The sequence below is a fragment of the Pinus tabuliformis genome, chromosome 6, assembly GCF_031772625.1.
Source record: "Pinus tabuliformis cultivar Carrire ecotype Pingquan chromosome 6, CPIR1, whole genome shotgun sequence".
Taxonomy (NCBI): Eukaryota; Viridiplantae; Streptophyta; class Pinopsida; order Pinales; family Pinaceae; genus Pinus; species Pinus tabuliformis.
In genome coordinates, this window is record NC_142292.1 from 640043125 (window position 1) to 640056458 (window position 13334).

A 13334-nucleotide genomic window follows, 5' to 3' on the forward strand; every position below is an offset into this window, starting at 1 on the left:
GCATGGTTTTGGAAATGGAGGTACGGGTAGCTGAGTGGAGGTGTGAAATTGAGATGGAGATGGATGGCATTGTGGTTGGGTAGGTATTTGGGGTTGCCTTGGTGGAGGAGGAGGCGATGGTTGTGGATGAGCAGGTGGTCGAGGAAAATGAGTGGGATGAGAGTTGTACTGGGGCCTCCACTCCTGATAAGGTGCATTCCACTGAGGCTGTGGCTGAGCATAAGAGTGAAATGAATGAGCAGCTGGTTGGGCATAATATGGATCTGTGAAGGAATAAGGAGGAGGTGTGAACCAGGAAGGATGAGCAGGGGGACCCCAAGAAGGCATGAAGGTGGCTTGATAAGGGTCATAATAGGTCTCGGGTGTCCCTTGTAGTTCCTGCTGGTAGGGTATGGGTCCATGTGGCCTCCTTTGGTTCATATAACAGAGTGATTCAGTGGCTCCCTGGGCTCTTTGACATGTAGCTTTGATTCTGGGCAAGGAAGGGCACTGATCTGTAGGATGGTATTCTTCACAGATGAAACACACTTCTAGAGAGTGCATTGGACATTCGTTCCAAGGATGCTTTCTAGTGCACCTAGGACAAAAAATGGCCAAAGCCCTCTTGGCTTCTTCTTGCTTCTTTTGGATCCGCAAGGTATCCAGTTTCATGGCAAGAAACTGCCTCATATCACTCTTGAAACCTTCGATCTGATTTTCAAATTCATCTTTGGACAAGGGACTGCTCCAATCATTTCTTCTTGTAGCCATTTGCTTCAGAGGAGTGTTTCTTTCTTCTTCTCCCCTAGAGGTTCTTCAGATATGTCTTGATGTCCACCCAGGGGTTCTTTCATCACAGCCATCGAAGAAGAACGTTGGCTGTTTGAAGCAGTGGGGGGGTTGTGCAATCATTTTTCTAACTTATCTCTACTCCTACAAAGCATGAAATGAAAATTTTTTGGTTGATTTTTTTTTGTTTTTTCTACTTCTACTTGCAAAACTAAAATAGATTGAACTGCAACTAACTATCTTGCTGAAATGAAAATGCGGAATTGAAATGAAAGCAGGAAAGGACTAATCTATTTTGCTCAAATGAAATTGCAGGAATGAAATGCTAGGCTACGCTTGCGAAATTGAAATGCTAATCTACGCTTGCAGAAATGAGATTGTGGAATTGAAATGCTAATCTATGAAAGCAAGAAAGGCTAATCTAGGAAAGCAAGAAATGCTAATCTATGAAAGCAGGAAATACTAATCTATGAAAGCAAGAAATGCTAATCTACTTTTGCATAAATGAAATTGCATAAGGCAAATGAAATAAACTACTTAGCAGAAGGTTGTAAAGGAAAATAGAAGAATAGCAACAATCACCAATACTCTGCCGCTTCCCTGGCAACGGCGCCAAAAAGATGGTGAGCTCCAGTATTGTAGCAATAATGCTACAACTCCTGGGGCTTCCTGTCTCTTAATTTTATCAACCCGGTAGTTCGTACAAACTTGGAAGCGACGGTGCTGTATGCACAAGTACTAGCTCTTGTCGCAGCTGTCACTTGGTCAGCTGGCACAAGTCCGCTAGGGCTCAAGCCAACTTCTATAGGCTCGCAGAAGAAGCTTTATCAACGATGGATGAAAGCTAGCTCAAAGAAGACTAATCTACTTGGTAAAAATGAACTGAAAGCAAATCAAAACATGGAAACCCTAGTTTAACTAGTCTAACCTCTATGAAAAGAATGTGAAGGAAACTTCTACCAATGATGCCATTACCTCTAATAAGTGAAAATGCATGAATCTAATCTACTTGCATCTTAAAAGACATGTTTTTGTATTTTTTTCTTTAAGTGGATGGAGTGATTGTGATTTTGTGCTTATTAGGGTTTGGTTGTGCAGATGTGATGCGGAAGGAAGGAAAGCTTGGGAAAGGTTGGGGAGGCTAGGAGAGGTCCCCATAGATCCTTAGCATCAGTCCACATAGGTTCCTCACGTTCAGAGGCTCAGCAACCGAGTGAGTGGCCTCCTACAGGATGTCTGCAGGGGATTCTACAGGAAATGCAGGGGTTTCTACAGGATGTGCTGTAAGTGGAAGTTTTGGGTGATGGTGACGGGATGGAATGGTTTGGGTGGATAGTTAAGGTGGAGATGAGACCTGTGATGACTCAGGGGCAGAGCAATAGGACAGAGAATGAGTGCACGAAGTGGTTGGTGGATAGAAGGATGGGATCAACAAAAGGACAAAAGGATGAAGCTACGTGGTAATGAAAGAGTTGGAAGGTGAACCAATGAACAGCAGTATAAAGCGTGTAGAGGAATGTGCATGAAGCTGTGATGAAGGTGTATGGTGCAAGAGTGAAGTGCTTGGAAAGATCTATCATAAACGAGACTATGTTGCAGCATGTATAAAGTGAAGGACTACGTATTTTTGTGGTTGGTATAGGCTGCACTCCAATCTCCAAACAGAGATGGCAGTGGAGACTTCCTCAACCTTTTTCCTTGGAGCTCCAATGTATTATCAACCTGCTAATCTAACTAAACAACTGAAAGCAATTCAACCATAAGCTAAACTCATTCAATCTCATAAAACTAACTCAGCAAACCTGTAATTTTGAATTGCATGGTAAAGCAATGAACTAAAGTGCTGAAACAAAAAGAATTTAACATTACAAAATAGAGGAGGTCTATTGCTCTCTTAAAAACTCAGAAGTGGATCAAAAGTTGCCTGTCTTTATTGAATAATCACGAATCTAATGACATGCCAAAACTGGCTTACAAGGAGCAAAAACCGAGCTACAACATGACTAACCAAATTGACTAACTAGCTATCCCCAAATTGACTAACTAGCTACACAAAATGACTACACACTAGCTAACCAAAATGAGGCCCCAAGCCTTCTCATTTATATAATTTGAGGACCCAACAGTCCTCCTAAAAGTTAGGGACTTGGTTGCCCAAGACTTGTAGTTAACAGCAGTCCAATCTTGACTTGCTTGGCTGCCCTTGAGTTGATTGATTCGGTGGCCCTTGAACTCCGAGCTGATGGTGGAGAATTCGAGGTAAGGGCCCATAAATGAGGGGAACACCTTCCTACAAATCCTCTAGCTTGTTCTCCCACGAATTTGGCTGCCAAGTGCTCATTAAGACCTTCAAATTTGTCTCCAAGTTGACCAAAAAGGCTACACAAAGCACCCATTAGACTTGTTGGCATAATGACTAACCAAATTCACTCTATTAACATAAAAATAATCAAAAACATGTAATAAACAAATGAGAATGGTGGATTAAGTCAAATTAGGAGGTTGGATGAGCCCAAATATTTGTCCACTTTTGGGGCTCATCAATGTCCTACTATCTTGATGGTTTTAGGAGGGTAATTATGTTCAATGCATTACAAGATATGGTCAGATTCATTTCTTCTTTCTCTAGGGTTTTTTCTTGGTGGGTATCCTCTTCTTTTGATGTTTATTGTTCCCTTTCTTCCTCCTCTTCACAATCTACGTAAAATAATTTATTCTCAACAAACTTATGACCTTTAGAGCATTTTCTATCCCAAATATAAAAAATCCCTTTTTCTCTTTTTTATTCCAATTGTTGTGGTTTCAACCTTGTAAGTTGTGGAAGGCTAGGGGGAGCAACACTTCTATCTTTATAGTTGTGAGTGGTAGGCTTCCTCGTTTCCATAATTTTTCTTTCAATTTTTCTTGCCAACCTGAATTCCTTCTCCAATGAATCAGGTTCCCAAATGCGAACCTCATGTTGGATGTTATCCTTTAAAGTCCATATGAACACATCAATCCTATGTTCCTCTATGATATATTTTACCCTTATATTAAATTTTTGGAAGTCCTGAATGTGCTCCACCAATGAACCCTTTTGTTTGAGATTTATCAATTGGCTAAAAAATGTGTTTTTTTTGTATTCTCATAATGTGCTATCATTACTTCCACAAAAATTCCCCAAGTGACGATTTGTTTATGAAAGCAAATCCATTGTTGCCATACAAACTGATTAGGTTCCAAATATAAAGTTCCAACGCGTACCTTTTGTGTGTTTTGCACATTATGGAGATCGAAATATTGCTCCATCTCTAGTATACATGTTATGGGATCCTTGCCATCAAACTTCCTCAAATCGATATTTGGAACATGGTGGGTCTTCAATCCAACATTAGAGTCTATGAAATCATGATTAACATTTCTTTTGTTCTCATCATCAGTTTCCATTACTACCCTTTCACCATTAGTAAGCATTTCTTGTACCAACTTTGTCAAATCTATCTTCCAATCTTCCATTTTTCCTTTAAGTTTTTCTTATATACCATCCATCTTAGCTTCCATTCCATCCATATTAGCTTCGATTCCATTCTTTAAACCATCCATCTTAGCTTCAGTTACTTTTTTTGAGAGCGAAATGTGTTGCACTTGTTCTCATAATTTTGATATATCGTGTTGCATTTCTTCCTCTACTTCATGTGTCATAGTAGTGATTTTAGGTTTCTTATTATGTGTTTCCATTTTCTTTCTTCAGGTCATAAATGACTGATAATTATTCTTCATAATTCCCTTTGAATCACTTCATACTACTTTCTCAAATAAGACTTATGCAAATTTGGAAAAAAAATTACACACTTTTGTTTTCACTTTGTATGAGCTCGATATTGAAATGAATCTAACATTGTAACTTAAGATCTCCAAGTTCTAAAAATTTGGCCTATGATATCTTTCTGAGTCCTCTTTCCAACCCCGCAAGTCTGATTGTAATTGGATTCCCGAAGGGAGAGTTATGTCGAATCTCCCTCGATGACCTAATTATAGACTTATTGAGTAGAGCGAACGTTTACAACATGCCACATGTCACTGTTTCAACCTTAGGCTCTCAAAATTATGCCCAACAAACTAAACTCCATCAAATTTTTATCATTTTTTACAAAATTTGAATCAAATTCCCAGAGAGAAATTTATGAAGACTTTCCAAAGGTTACCTATTTGAGATCAAATTCAGGAGCCTGCAAAAGCCCTAATTTACCGTGTTCATATCTCTGAAAGTATAGCGAGACAAGATTTGAAATTTGGTTACGACGTTCACTACGATTTCTTCTCAAATGGGTTTTAATTTCATATTTTTAAGCTTCTTATACAAAATTTTATAGATAAAATTCCACGATGACATGTTTGAAGCAACCAAACCCTATAAACCAAAGCTCTGAAACCAATTGTTCTGCAACCAACTCACAAAATAGGAAAAAGAGATAGATCAATGAGTTCAAAAGTAGCTTCTTTGAGGGGTAAACCTCTTTTACATTGCATAAAATGAACAATTATTGGATGATACAAATGACAAGACCTCCTTTCTACATATAGGAGTCTAAGGGGTCATAATATAATCAGAACTCACATAACATTAATAATGTAAGGGAACAACAATAACAATAGTGGGCTTCTATGGGGCATAATAATAACAATATGAGGAAAACATGGGCACAAAAATAACAATAAGGGATACAATTACAAAATAATAATGGAATACACTAGTATTATAGGGGCCTAACAACATGGTCCTCAAATTAGGAAGGGTTTGTGCTTCTTTGTACTAGCTGGGTTCATCAAGTCCTAGGGATGGGTTTTGAAATTTCTTATATTTGTTTCTAAAATTCTATTTATTTTCTCCAAAAACCACACATTATCCATGTTTAAGATGTGGATGTAATAGATATGCTAAAGGTTCACCATTTCATTGTTTTCATTTTTTTCTTTATACTTGATCTTAAATTTTTGGTATTTTAAAGTTTTCATTATAGAAATTTCTTTAAACCCTTAATATTTGTAGCAGGCCCTTGTTGCTAATTTTTTGTACATTGAATTTTTGTAAGGACCATTTTAGGGTAGCATGTATAGGCATTCATTTTTTGTAGCCTTGTCTATATCTTTAAGGACAACTTTTTAGGTCATGCCAATTTCGACATACTAAAAATCTTGTGTATTTAGAATGTGAAGGACATATCCAGTTTTTTTTTTCCTTTTGTAATACAAAATTGAGCTTTTGAATCAAATTTAGTGTTGATGTTATGAAATTGAATGATTTCACTTGTTTCAACTGATACTCTGCACTCGTCGATTTGTGTGTCTAATGTTCCCATTGTTTGAAATGGTTTCTTTGCTGAGGACCCTAGATGGTCTCAAGATGAATTATCTAGTGTGTGGTGGTCCATTTTTTGTGCTTTGGGAATTAGGGTTCGGGTAAATGTCCTTTATGTTTTTAATAGCCCAACATTTATCTATAACGTTGGTGGCTTCGTGATGTTTTGAATTATATGGTGTTCCATCATCATGAAAACCTTTTCCAAGTTGGAAAATGCACTTAATCGGGTCAAAGGTATGTATCATTCACAGAGATTTCTCATTACATGATTTTTTAGTTTCAAACATTTGTTAAATTTATATTATTTTATAAGCTTCAGTAGCTCGTTTGATCAAATCGTGTATATGAATTTTTTTTGTAATGTTGAAATTATAGAAAATTTTCGTCTAGATGGGGTCGTGAGATTAAGAAGGGTTTGTGCTTCTTTGACCTAGCTGAGTTCATCAAGTACTAGGGTTCGGATTTTAAATTGCCTATCTTTATTTATGAATATATGATTATTTTCTCCAAACTACACATCTAATCCATGTTTAAGATGTGCATGTAATAGATATGCTAATGGGAATTGAGTATCCAGAGTATCTTCTACAAAGGTTCACCATTGCATTGTTTTAATTTTTGTCTTTATACTTGATCTTCACATTTTAGTATTTTAAAGTTTTCACTGTAGAAATTTATTTAAACCATTCAAATTCACTGCAGGCCCTTGTTGCAAGTTTTTTTTTACATTGATTTGTGTAAGATCCATTTTATGGTAGTATGTATAGGCATTCATTTTCTCTAGCCTTGTCTATATATTTGAGGCCACCTTTTTAGGTCATGCCAATTTCGACATACTAAAAATCCTGTGTATTTAGGAATTGATGGGCATATCTAGTTTATTTTTCCCTTTTATACTAAAAAAATGAGCTTTTGAATCAAATTTAGTGTTATTGGCATGAAAGTAAATTTTACTTGTTTCTATCGATACTCTTGACTCATTGATTTGTGTGTCTATTGTTCCCATTGTTTAAAATGGTTTTCTCCTTTTTATGCTGGATCGTGGAAAATAAATTTTAATTTATGACATTTTTAATGGTTGATATGACTATTTTGATCCATGGAATTTTTTATTATCAAAATAGGATATGGTTATTCCATCATTGTTTCATTACAATTTTGATTTTTACAATAAAATGATAACAAGTCTAGTGTGTTTTCTCTTTATTTCTTTACAATTGTTTTGTATTTTTGCTTAAAGACGACTTAGGAAAGGACTATGTTTCAATGTTCTATGAACTTCAAGATTGAGATTTGAAATTTGGAGAACCTAAAAAAAAAAGTTGAGGTTCAATGAACCTTATGGTCATTCACCAAATCCATAACTTAAGCTCGTAAATAAAATCATGTCGCAACTCAAGCTTGTAGTCGATCCTCATAGTTTCCAAGTCCATAGCTTAAGCTCATAAATAAAATCATGTCACAACTCAAGGTTGTAGTCTATCCTCGTAGTTTCCAAGTCCATAGTAGCAAATATATAGAAAATGTATATAAAATATAGATGAACCTAGTGGAAAACCTCCTCTGAACCTCATCAAAAAAATTCAACTCGTATTAAACCTAATCATTATTGAACCTAAAATTCAACTTGAAGTGTGTGACTTAGGTCAAGGATACACTTCTTATTAGGGATGTATTCTTATGATTCCTCTCATATTCACTAATGATAGGCTCTTTTCACTTTTACTATTTTACGTAGAAAATTAGGAATTCTTAGGTGATTTTTCATGATTATTTATGTCGTGAGAGTGCATGAATATTTTTTATATTGTATTATTTCAACAATTATGGAGAATAATAATTAATTATCAATGTTGACACTTTTGTGCTTCGACATAAGGAACAATACATAAGAAGAGCTTGTCCCATTATCTCAAGTCTACGTTGAAATATTTTAAAGAAATAATTATAAAAATAAAGTGGCACGTGCTTAGCGCCTAGATGTGAACACATGAAACCAAGGTAATCTCTTTTCAGAAGTAGAAATATGTGCCTAACCCTTTGAGTAATAATATAGAAGATTAATGATATTTATTGTATGTTGTATGAAGAGTTGATGAATGTTGTCCAGAAGCAGGCATCATTACAGTCACTTCACAACTTGATAAGATCAAAGTGGTACAGAGCATGGAAAAAGACATTGGGAAAGATAATGTTCAAATATGTGGAACTTTTTTGTCGATATGAGGCATGGCAAGTTTGCGAAGGATTGACTTGTTACATATCATATTGTATGCCTGCAAATGAATGTCAGTTCCTTGGAGGATATTATCAAGTATTTCCTCCATCTCTTGAGTGAGAAGGCTAAATAAGCTCAAGCTCAAGCACATGCATCTCAGATTGCTCTTGATGTTGAGGTATTAGAGGTAGAGAGGATGCAAGGGAATCGATGTTCAGTTATTTCAGTCGAGAGAAAGGGAAATACAAGTCTGATGGGAACTGGTTACCCGATGGTTTAAGTTTCTTTGAGAAACCTATAGGACCATACTTGAAATACTTCGTGAATCGTAACAATTCAAAGCTGGAAGCATCATATATGATGAGTGCATATTAACTAGTGTTGCAATAGATGGAACAATTTCTTAGTTTGGATAATTTCATTGTAATGGATGTTAACATGTATTCCACTTAATTATTTCACTAAAAACTCAAAATAGCCTACCCCAATCCCAACAGCGGATGCACTGACATTGATTGATCCTTCGCTATCTTGTTTTATGAGCTTTAAATGTTTTTATATGGAAAGTATGGCATATTTTTTTCAATATATTTTGTTTCAACGACAGAGTATATATATCATTTCATTGATGGAGACACAAGTTGCACTCCTTCTAGCATGTGTAGTGGATATAACATATAATGATTACATAAAGGAAAAATATTGTGTTGTTTTTTAGTTGCATGTTAAAAAGTGTTTTGAATAAAGTCTTTATTCTAGTATGGCTAACTACAATCCTAATTGGATTGACAGATGACTGCATTTTGAGCCTTTAAGTTATGTTCATACTATAAATAAACAATAGAGTTCTGTCAGCTTAGTGAAATAATACACAAACATCTTGTGAATTTCAATAAGTACATGGATAAATGAGATAGGCCTAACCTGAATCTCCATGAGAGTTTGTAGCTTTACCTTGATTCAAGGTTTAAGCAACTGAAGGCCGAAACTGAGCTTGAGCTCTCGCAGGTTGGTGAGCTAAATTTATTATTTGTAATATATTTTTTCCTTATACTAATTCTTATGACAGATGACACATGATATGTAGAAAGATTTTCGCTCTATAGAAGATATTCATGGCCTTATGTGTATGGTCAATATTATGAAGAAGAATCCTAAACCTCAAATGGTGGAAATATGCTATTCAGAGTTAAAAAAAGATATTTTAGATATTAGAAAGTCATTTATATCATGCTTATGTATGGTATAAACTCTATATCCTACAAAAAACATACAATAAATACTTAGCATAGAAGGATTTGCAGTTGATGGCATAATCCAGATGGTTGGTTGCCATTTTTGTTATGCCTTATGATCACAAGCATGGGGCTCACCATTTTGAACTTGAGAATGAGAAGGAAAGAAGTTGAAGAATGGCAAATCTTTTGGGGTTTAGTTTGGATTCTAAAATGGATACCAAAGAAGTGGTAATTTATTTGAATGAAAGGGCTTAAGTTCATCTATTATTGTTTGAAATGTTTGCATTTGTATAGGTTTTTCTAGTATAAGTATTATATTTTATGCTTAGTTCAAGGAGTTTTCTTCCAATATGTCTAATAATATGTTTTTTTTTGTAGTTGTCATTCCCAACACTTTTATTTGAAATGGAAAGTAATAGGTACAGAGATCATTAAATAATTTATTGAGGAAATTAAGTCCTTCCTTGATGTTGCTGAGAAGTCATAGCACATATATATTCTACTAAGCACTTTTTATGCTTATTCAATTTTTTTTTTTTTTAGTATGCTACATGGTTTCAGTTATAACTGGATAGAATGTGGTGCAATATTAGGAAAAAATTTATTATATATACTTATATTTATAGATTATACTAAAGTTTTGTACCATATAATCATAAGGCACTTTGTTTTTTAATAATTCAAAAGTGTATTCACCTCAAACTATTTGGTTGTACATATCGCTATTATTGCTTATAAAAATATGGTTTGTGTTAACTGTTGCCTTCAAATATAAGTTAACATATGAGGATATGTGAATATAAGTTAATTGTACACACTTTAAAGAATCTTTGGGTTCATGAAAAGAAACTCTAAACATCTACTTATGTGGGTAAGTTGTGTCTTTATTATATTTTAGGTTTCCAAAGGTGTCATTACATATGTTTTGCAAGAAGTGAAAATTTTGTATCATCTATTGGAAAATGATTTCCACCCTTTAGGTATTGTTGAGAAATTTCAATCACTACTAGGTAGGCTCTCTAAGCTTAGTGACCAATTTTCTTCATCATCTCTAGTCTGAGAAGTGAAATTGGAGTAACATATTCATTCTTTAGAAAGGCTAACTAATTTGAGAGTGTTATAGTAGGTGATGGGATTTAATTCCTACTTTCGTTTCATACTTTCTATTATTATGTGGTGTGACTAATTGTGATTTGTAAATGTGGCCTACTATTTATAAGTTACACAACTTACAAAATATGGTGGGAAATTTAATTATTACTTTGCTCAGTTCATTTTACTCTACTATTTTATGCCATATGGTGTGACAATCTTGGATTTGGTATCTTTCTTACCCTTTGGTGTTAAAGTGTACACACTCTCTTGTGTCTTCTAAAAGTAGAATTCTTGAGGTTTTCTAAAGTTAATCCTTGCATGTTCCAGGTATCACAAGTGTACCAAACAATGAAAATCATGTTATTTTCATGGATGATGTCATTTTATGATTTCTCTGTTATAAAGAGGCTTAATGTGGATGATATGACGTACAATTTTGTATGGTTGAAGATTGACCATTTTAAAGGAATTGTACATTTTGGCAGTCATATGAAGTAATACAATTTTCTAATTTTCAATATTTTGTATGAAAATACACCTTCTGCTAATTTTTAGGATTTAGCTTCTGTGCATGGAGTCTTTTTTAGAGTGTGCATAATATAAGCTCACTAGTGAATTTATTTTTGAAAGATCTTGAATAAGAATAGTCCGTACACCAAAATCTTATTGAATTGTTTGAACAGTCCATATATTAGGGCTATGAATTGTATTAGGAGGGGCTTAATACCTTAAGCATTCTTATTAACTTACCATAGGAAGATGCCACAAAAGTTTAGATAATTTCTTCATCTTATGATGGAAATCAAATAGGAAGTCTCAGGTTTTGATTTACATACAGTGAAGGCCTAAAGTAAATTCTTTAAATGTTAATAGAATTTTCTTTTCCCTTTAACATGGTGCTTCATCTTGATATTATCTGAAAGACATCTCTTGTCATCAATCAATATTTTTCCACATAAAATACTTCATGGAAAACTCTACTACTCAATAACACATACTAATAAATTTGGTCTTTATTAAATGTTTCAAACTAATAGTTAAGTATATTCATTCATGATAAGATAATATAGTTTTATTAGTGTCCAATGAATGACCAAAGGTAGGCCAACGGGACTGCTTAGTGTAAAAGTGGAAACACAGAGTGGAAGTGCAAAGGTCATTGTCTAAGCATAACTAACACAACACAAAAAATAAAAAACACAATTCTCTCGACACAAGTACAAGGGAAAGAGCCAAAATGATCTAAATTCCCACTATCAAATGAAGGAGATAGTGTTCTCCTTTGAAGTTGGAATGGAATCTCTCTTACCATTTGGATACCAAAAGGAAAGAAACATTGTATAGATGACTAACCAAATGAGATGGATTTGGTATGGGGATGTGTCTCTCTTTGGAAGATGTGGCCCTCTTCAATGTGGTGGTAGGAGGGGGTTTCCTACTATTATGGCATGAACAACAACTCCACATGGATCTCACTACAGGGGATTAAGTTATCTCTCAAATTAGAATGGTTCCGCAATTTTCCTGCCTGTTCTTGCCCTTATCTAGTACCACTGGGAAGAAAATTATCATCGTCCTAGTAGTGACCTATAAAGGGGGGTCGGGGGAGGGAAATAAAATGTCAGATATGGCCCTAACAGAATCTCCCAATTATAAGGAGGGGCGAGGGGAGGGTAGGAGAATGTGAGATGTAGACCTAACAACCTCTCCCAAGCATAAGGTTTGTCATTGTTAGGCTAGGTACTAATAAAATCTGGAGAGGGAGTTATGGAACTCTCTAAATATAATAGAAGTGACCATGTATCTCATTGGAATAGGGACACCTAAAAATGAAGTACTCCTATGACTCTATCTCCTATATATGGAATATCCAACATAAATTATCCTCTTGTGATATTTGGTGCTCACCTTCCACGTGAGGCTTATCAGTGCACACTCAAAACTATCCTAAGGGGATCCTAATTCCATGCATAAGGTAGCAAACAGTGTGAGTGGATCAAAACTATAAAGCTATCTCTAAGAGCCGACAAGTGCTCTACATAAAATGCCATTTTGGGTCTCAAATCCCCAAGAGGGGAATCTAAGTGGCCAATATATACTACTTGTACATATCCTCCCGGATAATCCCATCCATCTCTTGCTTATTAGATAAAAAATGACCAGGATCATCCACATTGTGTTTGAATGTGAGAAGATGATCTATCAATATACTGATGGATTGAAGGGAACACGAAACTTCTAAATACTAGCACTGTAGTCTCCCTAAAGAGGGGAAAATTGGGCAATGACCTAAAAAGATAAATAATCAAGATATGGGTACCAGTCTCTTCCTAATATTGAGTAAATCTCTAAAGAAGATAAAACAAATTTACCAATTTAAAGGTAGTCTAGATCTAGAAAGTGTTTATTGTAAACTATGTATGGATGATGGACTAGGGGATCATCCTCTTGCATTTGAGGATGCAAAAAAGTAAGTGGACCTATACTCAAGGTCACTATAACTTAACATAAGGCCCAATCTAACCTCAGTAACCTTGACCTCCATACTTCTAAACCATATAAAACTATAGGTGCCAAATTGAAGTTCATGAGGTCGAGTTTGGATGAGATGCCCTAAAAATGTTGTTGGAAACATTTGTATGTTTATATGAGAAAGGAATCCATACCCCTTTTC

At 35.1% G+C, this 13334-nt stretch overlaps 1 pseudogene; it reads left to right on the forward strand.

Annotated features, from left to right (window-relative positions):
* Positions 1-6297: 6297 nt before the first annotated feature.
* Positions 6298-11158, forward strand: LOC149260264 (eukaryotic translation initiation factor 3 subunit A-like; annotated as a pseudogene).
* Positions 11159-13334: the final 2176 nt, after the last annotated feature.